Source organism: Salvelinus fontinalis, unplaced genomic scaffold (genome assembly GCF_029448725.1).
Source record: "Salvelinus fontinalis isolate EN_2023a unplaced genomic scaffold, ASM2944872v1 scaffold_0398, whole genome shotgun sequence".
NCBI classification, from domain to species: domain Eukaryota; kingdom Metazoa; phylum Chordata; class Actinopteri; order Salmoniformes; family Salmonidae; genus Salvelinus; species Salvelinus fontinalis.
In genome coordinates this window covers 30,001-39,382 of record NW_026600607.1, presented here as the reverse complement: position 1 = coordinate 39,382, position 9,382 = coordinate 30,001, and the positions used below count along the sequence as shown (strand labels likewise).

The window sequence follows — 9,382 nt, the reverse complement described above, 5'->3', positions numbered from 1 at the left end:
TGATAGTATAACAGGGGATACTGATATTATAATACTGTACCTGATAGTATAACAGTAGATACTGATTACTGATATTATACTACTGTACCTGATAGTATAACAGGGGATACTGATATTATACTACTGTACCTGATAGTATAACAGTAGATACTGATATTATACTACTGTACCTGATAGTATAACAGTAGATACTGATATTATACTACTGTACCTGATAGTATAACAGTAGATACTGATATTATACTACTGTACCTGATAGTATAACAGTAGATACTGATATTATACTACTGTACCTGATAGTATAACAGTAGATACTGATATTATACTACTGTACCTGATAGTATAACAGGGGATACTGATAGTATACTACTGTACCTGATAGTATAACAGGGGATATTGATATTATACTACTGTACCTGATAGTATAACAGTAGATACTGATATTATACTACTGTACCTGATAGTATAACAGTAGATACTGATATTATACTACTGTACCTGATAGTATAACAGTAGATACTGATATTATACTACTGTACCTGATAGTATAACAGTAGATACTGATATTATACTACTGTACCTGATAGTATAACAGGGGATATTGATATTATACTACTGTACCTGATAGTATAACAGTAGATACTGATATTATACTACTGTACCTGATAGTATAACATTGTTTGTTTTGGATCACCCAGGTGGGCGTGTGATTTCCACATTTTAAACGTTCCCATTGGTCCGGAAGTGAACTGTTCACCCAGGTGGGCGTGTGATTTCCACATTTTAAACGTTCCCATTGGTCCGGAAGTGAACTGTTCACCCAGGTGGGCGTGTGATTTCCACATTTTAAACGTTCCCATTGGTCCGGAACTGTTCACCCACACCGTTGATGCAGAACAATCTCCTCCTATGAAAAATAAATTGTCTAGGCAAAGGGTGATCTCTGATAGGTCAGAGAGGAATGTCATCGGGTCGTCTCTAACCCGGCAGACATTCAGATGGAATCTGTTTTTAGCCATGAAACACGGAACAGAAACCTGCTATAAGGAAGTACATGTTTTCGACAGGAAGGCCAGAAATAAACCTGATTGAACCTGTGTCTGACAAACACCACCATTACACTGGTTGTGTGTCTCAAATCAAATCAAATGTTATTGGTCACATACACATGGTTAGCAGATGTTAATGCGAATGTAGGGAAATGCTTGTGCTTCTAGTTCCGACCTTCCAGTAATATCTAACAAGTAATCTAACAATTTCACAACTACTACCTAATACACACAAATGTAAAGGAATGAATACGAATATGTGCATATAAATATATGGATGATGAGATGAGCGATGGCCGTGCGGCATAGGCTAAGATACAGTAGATGGTATAGAGTACAGTATATACATATGAGATGAGTAATGTAGGGTATGTAAACATTATATAAAGTGGCATAGTTTAAAGTGGCTAGTGATACAGTATATACATATGAGATGAGTAATGTAGGGTATGTAAACATTACATAAAGTGGCATTGTTTAAAGTGACTAGTGATACATTTTTTACATCAATTTTTACATTATTAAAGTGGCTGGAGATTTGAGTCAGTATGTTGGCAGCAGCCACTAAATGTTAGTGGTGGCTGTTTAACAGTCTGATGGCCTTGAGATAGAAGCTGTTTTTCAGTCTCTCGGTCCCCGCTTTGGTGCACCTGTACTGACCTCGCCTTCTGGATGATAGCGGGGTGAACAGGCAGTGGCTCGGGTGGTTGTTGTCCTTGATGATCTTTTTGTCCTTCCTGTGACATCGGGTGCTGTAGGTGTCCGGGAGGGCAGGTAGTTTTCCCCCGGTGATGCGTTGGGCAGACCTCACTACCCTCTGGAGAGCCCTGCGGTTGCGGGCGGAGCAGTTGCCGTACCAGGCGATGATACAGCCCGACAGGATGCTCTCGATTGTGCATCTGTAAAAGTTTGTGAGTGTTTTTTTGGTGACAAGCCGAATTTCTTCAGCCTCCTGAGGTTGAAGAGGCGCTGCTGCGCCTTCTTCACAACGCTGTCTGTGTGGGTGGACCAATTCAGTTTGTCAGTGATGTGTACGCCGAAGAACTTAAAACGTTTCACCTTCTCCACTACTGTCCCGTCGATGTGGATGGGGGGGTGCTCCCTCTGCTGTTTCCTGAAGTCCACGATCATCTCCTTTGTTTTGTTGACGTTGAGTGTGAGGTTATTTTCCTGACACCACACTCCGAGGGCCCTCACCTCCTCCCTGTAGGCCGTCTCGTTGTTGTTGGTAATCAAGCCTACCACTGTAGTGTCATCCGCAAACTTGATGATTGAGTTGGAGGCGTGCATGGCCACGCAGTCGTGGGTGAACAGGGAGTACAGTAGAGGGCTGAGAACGCACCCTTGTGGGGCCCCAGTGTTGAGGATCAGCGGGGTGGAGATGATGTTACCTACCCTCACCACTTGGGGGGGGGGGCGGCCCGTCAGGAAGTCCAGGACCCAGTTGATCAGGGCGGGGTCGAGACGCAGGGTCTCGAGCTTATTGACGAGTTTGGAGGGTACTATGGTGTTAAATGCTGAGCTGTAGTCGATGAACAGCATTCTTACATATGTATTCCTCTTGTCCAGATGGGTTAGTGCAGTGTGCGATTGCGTCGTCTGTGGACCTATTGGGGCGGTAAGCAAATTGAAGTGGGTCTAGGGTGTCAGGTAGGGTGGAGGTGATATGATCCTTGACTAGTCTCTCAAAGCACTTCATGATGAGGGAGGTGAGTGCTACGGGGCGATAGTATTTAGCTGTTACCTTAGCTTCCTTGGGAACAGGAACAATGGTGGCCCTCTTGAAGCATGTGGGAACAGCAGACTGGGATAAGGAGAGATTGAATATGTCCGTAAACACACCAGCCAGCTGGTCTCCGCTCTGAGGACGCGGCTAGGGAATAAACTCGCTCGACGAATCAGCGTATTCATCACGATTGTGTGGAGAGACGGACCAAGGCGCCGGACCAAGGCGCCGGACCAAGGAGATGGACCAAGGCGCCGGACCAAGGAGACGGACCAAGGCGCCGGACCAAGGCGCCGGACCAAGGCGCCGGACCAAGGCGCTGGACCAAGGCGACGGACCAAGGAGACGGACCAAGGCGCCGGACCAAGGCGCAGCAGTAAAGAAACAACGAGCCGTGACTACAGAGGTGCTACATAACTCAAAACAAGATCCCACAAAACACAGTGGGGAAAATGGCTGCCTAAATATGACCCCCAATCAGAGACAACGATAAACAGCTGCCTCTGATTGGGAACCATACCAGACCAACATATAAAATCAAACAACCTAGATAGGAACACCCGCCCGAGTCACACCCCGACCTAACCAAAATAGAGAATAAAAAAAGCTCTCTATGGTCAAGGCGTGAGATCAATGTTATTGTCCGACGCTATGCGGAACATATCCCAGTCCACGGGATCGAAGCAATCTTGAAGCGTGGAATCAGATTGGTCGGACCAGTGTTGAAGAGAAAGGAGGGCGAGGGAGGGCTTTGTATGCATCGCGGAAGTTAGAATAACAATGGTTAACCATCTCCTCTGTCTATCTCTGGTTCTGGTTCTGTAGAGTAGTCAGGGTCCAGTTCTATATTAACCATCTCCTCTGTCTTTCTCTGGTTCTGGTTCTGTAGAGTAGTCAGGGTCCAGTTCTATATTAATAATCTCCTCTGTCTATCTCTGGTTCTGGTTCTGTAGAGTAGTCAGGTCCAGTTCTATATTAACCATCTCCTCTGTCTGGTTCTGGTTCTGTAGAGTAGTCTGGGTCCAGTTCTATATTAACCATCTCCTCTGTCTGTCTCTGGTTCTGGTTCTGGAGAGTAGTCAGGGTCCAGTTCTATATTAACCATCTCCTCTGTCTTTCTCTGGTTCTGGTTCTGTAGAGTAGTCAGGGTCCAGTTCTATATTAACCATCTCCTCTGTCTTTCTCTGGTTCTGGTTCTGTAGAGTAGTCAGGGTCCAGTTCTATATTAACCATCTCCTCTGTCTTTCTCTGGTTCTGGTTCTGTAGAGTAGTCAGGGTCCAGTTCTATATTAACCATCTCCTCTGTCTATCTCTGGTTCTGGTTCTGTAGAGTAGTCAGGTCCAGTTCTATATTAACCATCTCCTCTGTCTATCTCTGGTTCTGGTTCTGTAGAGTAGTCAGGTCCAGTTCTATATTAACCATCTCCTCTGTCTATCTCTGGTTCTGGTTCTGTAGAGTAGTCAGGTCCAGTTCTATATTAACCATCTCCTCTGTCTGGTTCTGGTTCTGGTTCTGTAGAGTAGTCTGGGTCCAGTTCTATATTAACCATCTCCTCTGTCTATCTCTGGTTCTGGTTCTGTAGAGTAGTCAGGTCCAGTTCTATATTAACGATCTCCTCTGTCTATCTCTGGTTCTGGTTCTGTAGAGTAGTCAGGGTCCAGTTCTATATTAACCATCTCCTCTGTCTATCTCTGGTTCTGGTTCTGTAGAGTAGTCAGGTCCAGTTCTATATTAACCATCTCCTCTGTCTATCTCTGGTTCTGTAGAGTAGTCAGGTCCAGTTCTATATTAACCATCTCCTCTGTCTATCTCTGGTTCTGTAGAGTAGTCAGGTCCAGTTCTATATTAACCATCTCCTCTGTCTGGTTCTGGTTCTGTAGAGTAGTCTGGGTCCAGTTCTATATTAACCATCTCCTCTGTCTGGTTCTGGTTCTGTAGAGTAGTCTGGGTCCAGTTCTATATTAACCATCTCCTCTGTCTGGTTCTGGTTCTGTAGAGTAGTCAGGTCCAGTTCTATATTAACCATCTCCTCTGTCTATCTCTGGTTCTGGTTCTGGAGAGTAGTCTGGGTCCAGGTCTATATTAACCATCTCCTCTGTCTATCTCTGGTTCTGGTTCTGTAGAGTAGTCAGGTCCAGTTCTATATTAACCATCTCCTCTGTCTATCTCTGGTTCTGGTTCTGTAGAGTAGTCAGGTCCTGTTCTATATTAACCATCTCCTCTGTCTTTCTATGGTTCTGGTTCTGTAGAGTAGTCAGGTCCAGTTCTATATTAACCATCTCCTCTGTCTATCTCTGGTTCTGTAGAGTAGTCTGGGTCCAGTTCTATATTAACCATCTCCTCTGTCTGGTTCTGTAGAGTAGTCAGGGTCCAGTTCTATATTAACCATCTCCTCTGTCTATCTCTGGTTCTGGTTCTGTAGAGTAGTCTGGTCCAGTTCTATATTAACCATCTCCTCTGTCTGGTTCTGGTTCTGTAGAGTAGTCAGGTAGAGTTCTATATTAACCATCTCCTCTGTCTATCTCTGTTTCTGGTTCTGTACAGTAGTCAGGTCCAGTTCTATATTAACCATCTCCTCTGTCTGGTTCTGGTTCTGGTTCTGTAGAGTAGTCAGGTCCAGTTCTATATTAACCATCTCCTCTGTCTGGTTCTGGTTCTGGTTCTGTAGAGTAGTCAGGTCCAGTTCTATATTAACCATCTCCTCTGTCTATCTCTGGTTCTGGTTCTGTAGAGTAGTCAGGTTCAGTTCTATATTAACCATCTCCTCTGTCTATCTCTGGTTCTGGTTCTGTAGAGTAGTCAGGTCCAGTTCTATATTAACCATCTCCTCTGTCTGGTTCTGGTTCTGGTTCTGTAGAGTAGTCTGGTCCAGTTCTATATTAACCATCTCCTCTGTCTGGTTCTGGTTCTGGTTCTGTAGAGTAGTCTGGGTCCAGTTCTATATTAACCATCTCCTCTGTCTATCTCTGGTTCTGGTTCTGTAGAGTAGTCAGGTCCAGTTCTATATTAACCATCTCCTCTGTCTATCTCTGGTTCTGTAGAGTAGTCTGGGTCCAGTTCTATATTAACCATCTCCTCTGTCTGGTTCTGGTTCTGTAGAGTAGTCAGGTCCAGTTCTATATTAACCATCTCCTCTGTCTATCTCTGGTTCTGGTTCTGTAAAGTAGTCTGGGTCCAGGTCTATATTAACCATCTCCTCTGTCTGGTTCTGGTTCTGTAGAGTAGTCTGGTCCAGTTCTATATTAACCATCTCCTCTGTCTGGTTCTGGTTCTGTAGAGTAGTCAGGTCCAGTTCTATATTAACCATCTCCTCTGTCTATCTCTGGTTCTGGTTCTGTAGAGTAGTCAGGTCCAGTTCTATATTAACCATCTCCTCTGTCTATCTCTGGTTCTGGTTCTGTAGAGTAGTCAGGTCCAGTTCTATATTAACCATCTCCTCTGTCTATCTCTGGTTCTGGTTCTGTAGAGTAGTCTGGTCCAGTTCTATATTAACCATCTCCTCTGTCTGGTTCTGGTTCTGTAGAGTAGTCAGGTCCAGTTCTATATTAACCATCTCCTCTGTCTATCTCTGGTTCTGGTTCTGTAGAGTAGTCTGGGTCCAGTTCTATATTAACCATCTCCTCTGTCTATCTCTGGTTCTGGTTCTGTAGAGTAGTCAGGTCCAGGTCTATATTAACCATCTCCTCTGTCTATCTCTGGTTCTGGTTCTGTAGAGTAGTCAGGTCCAGTTCTATATTAGCCATCTCCTCTGTCTGGTTCTGGTTCTGTAGAGTAGTCAGGTCCAGTTCTATATTAACCATCTCCTCTGTCTATCTCTGGTTCTGTAGAGTAGTCAGGTCCAGTTCTATATTAACCATCTCCTCTGTCTGGTTCTGGTTCTGTAGAGTAGTCTGGGTCCAGGTCTATATTAACCATCTCCTCTGTCTATCTCTGGTTCTGGTTCTGTAGAGTAGTCAGGTCCAGTTCTATATTAGCCATCTCCTCTGTCTGGTTCTGGTTCTGTAGAGTAGTCAGGTCCAGTTCTATATTAACCATCTCCTCTGTCTATCTCTGGTTCTGTAGAGTAGTCAGGTCCAGTTCTATATTAACCATCTCCTCTGTCTGGTTCTGGTTCTGTAGAGTAGTCTGGGTCCAGTTCTATATTAACCATCTCCTCTGTCTGGTTCTGGTTCTGTAGAGTAGTCTGGGTCCAGTTCTATATTAACCATCTCCTCTGTCTGGTTCTGGTTCTGTAGAGTAGTCAGGTCCAGTTCTATATTAACCATCTCCTCTGTCTATCTCTGGTTCTGGTTCTGGAGAGTAGTCTGGGTCCAGGTCTATATTAACCATCTCCTCTGTCTGGTTCTGGTTCTGTAGAGTAGTCTGGGTCCAGTTCTATATTAACCATCTCCTCTGTCTGGTTCTGGTTCTGTAGAGTAGTCTGGGTCCAGTTCTATATTAACCATCTCCTCTGTCTGGTTCTGGTTCTGTAGAGTAGTCAGGTCCAGTTCTATATTAACCATCTCCTCTGTCTATCTCTGGTTCTGGTTCTGGAGAGTAGTCAGGTCCAGTTCTATATTAACCATCTCCTCTCTCTATCTCTGGTTCTGGTTCTGTAGAGTAGTCAGGTCCAGGTCTATATTAACCATCTCCTCTGTCTTTCTCTGGTTCTGGTTCTGTAGAGTAGTCTGGGTCCAGGTCTATATTAACCATCTCCTCTGTCTATCTCTGGTTCTGGTTCTGTAGAGTAGTCAGGTCCAGTTCTATATTAACTTAATATAATGATCAGTACAGAAATGATCCACAGACTCAGAATGAAGGTAGAACAGTTTATAACATAACAAATACATTCAAATGTCAGTGCAAATAAAAGTGCGGACTGAGATGCCAGTAACACAACTAACTAACTAACTAACATAACCCCACAGAACAGAGGTGTCCTGGAACATAGAACATAGAACAGAGGTGTCCAGGAACACAGAACAGAACAGAGGTGTCCAGGAACATAGAACAGAGGTGTCCAGGAACACAGAACAGAACAGAGGTGTCCAGGAACACAGAACAGAACAGAGGTGTCCAGGAACACAGAACAGAACAGAGGTGTCCAGGAACACAGAACAGAACAGAGGTGTCCAGGAACACAGAACAGAACAGAGGTGTCCAGGAACACAGAACAGAACAGAGGTGTCCTGGAACATAGAACATAGAACAGAGGTGTCCAGGAACACAGAACAGAGGTGTCCAGGAACACAGAACAGAACAGAGGTGTCCAGGAACACAGAACAGAACAGAGGTGTCCAGGAACACAGAACAGAGGTGTCCAGGAACACAGAACAGAACAGAGGTGTCCAGGAACACAGAACAGAACAGAGGTGTCCAGGAACACAGAACAGAGGTGTCCAGGAACACAGAACAGAGGTGTCCAGGAACACAGAACAGAACAGTGGTGTCCAGGAACACAGAACAGAACAGAGGTGTCCAGGAACACAGAACAGAACAGTGGTGTCCAGGAACACAGAACAGAACAGAGGTGTCCAGGAACACAGAACAGAACAGAGGTGTCCAGGAACATAGAACAGAGGTGTCCAGGAACACAGAACAGAACAGAGGTGTCCAGGAACACAGAACAGAACAGAGGTGTCCAGGAACACAGAACAGAGGTGTCCAGGAACACAGAACAGAACAGAGGTGTCCAGGAACACAGAACAGAACAGAGGTGTCCAGGAACATAGAACAGAGGTGTCCAGGAACACAGAACAGAACAGAGGTGTCCAGGAACACAGAACAGAACAGAGGTGTCCAGGAACACAGAACAGAACAGAGGTGTCCAGGAACACAGAACAGAACAGAGGTGTCCAGGAACACAGAACAGAACAGAGGTGTCCAGGAACACAGAACAGAACAGAGGTGTCCAGGAACACAGAACAGAACAGAGGTGTCCAGGAGCACAGAACAGAACAGAGGTGTCCAGGAACATAGAACAGAACAGAGGTGTCCAGGAACACAGAACAGAGGTGTCCAGGAACACAGAACAGAACAGAGGTGTCCAGGAACACAGAACAGAACAGAGGTGTCCTGGAACATAGAACATAGAAGAGAGGTGTCCAGGAACACAGAACAGAGGTGTCCAGGAACACAGAACAGAACAGAGGTGTCCAGGAACACAGAACAGAACAGAGGTGTCCAGGGACACAGAACAGAACAGAGGTGTCCAGGAACACAGAACAGAACAGAGGTGTCCAGGAACACAGAACAGAACAGAGGTGTCCAGGAACACAGAACAGAGGTGTCCAGGAACACAGAACAGAACAGAGGTGTCCAGGAACACAGAACAGAGGTGTCCAGGAACATAGAACAGAGGTGTCCAGGAACACAGAACAGAACAGAGGTGTCCAGGAACACAGAACAGAACAGAGGTGTCCAGGAACACAGAACAGAACAGAGGTGTCCAGGAACACAGAACAGAACAGAGGTGTCCAGGAACACAGAACAGAACAGAGGTGTCCAGGAACACAGAACAGAGGTGTCCAGGAACATAGAACAGAACAGAGGTGTCCAGGAACACAGAACAGAGGTGTCCAGGAACACAGAACAGAACAGAGGTGTCCAGGAACACAGAACAGAACA

The 9,382-nt window shown here is 45.3% G+C and overlaps 1 protein-coding gene across 1 annotated transcript in view; it reads right to left on the bottom strand.

Annotated features, from left to right (window-relative positions):
- Positions 1 to 7,570: 7,570 nt before the first annotated feature.
- LOC129845900 (MHC class II transactivator-like) overlaps positions 7,571 to 9,382 on the bottom strand; it is a 31,563-nt gene continuing 29,751 nt past the window's right edge. Inside the window, exon 14 of the mRNA XM_055913825.1 lies at positions 7,571 to 9,382. This exon is cut by the window's right edge and continues 1,405 nt beyond it. The gene's annotated coding sequence lies outside the window, so the exon portion shown is untranslated.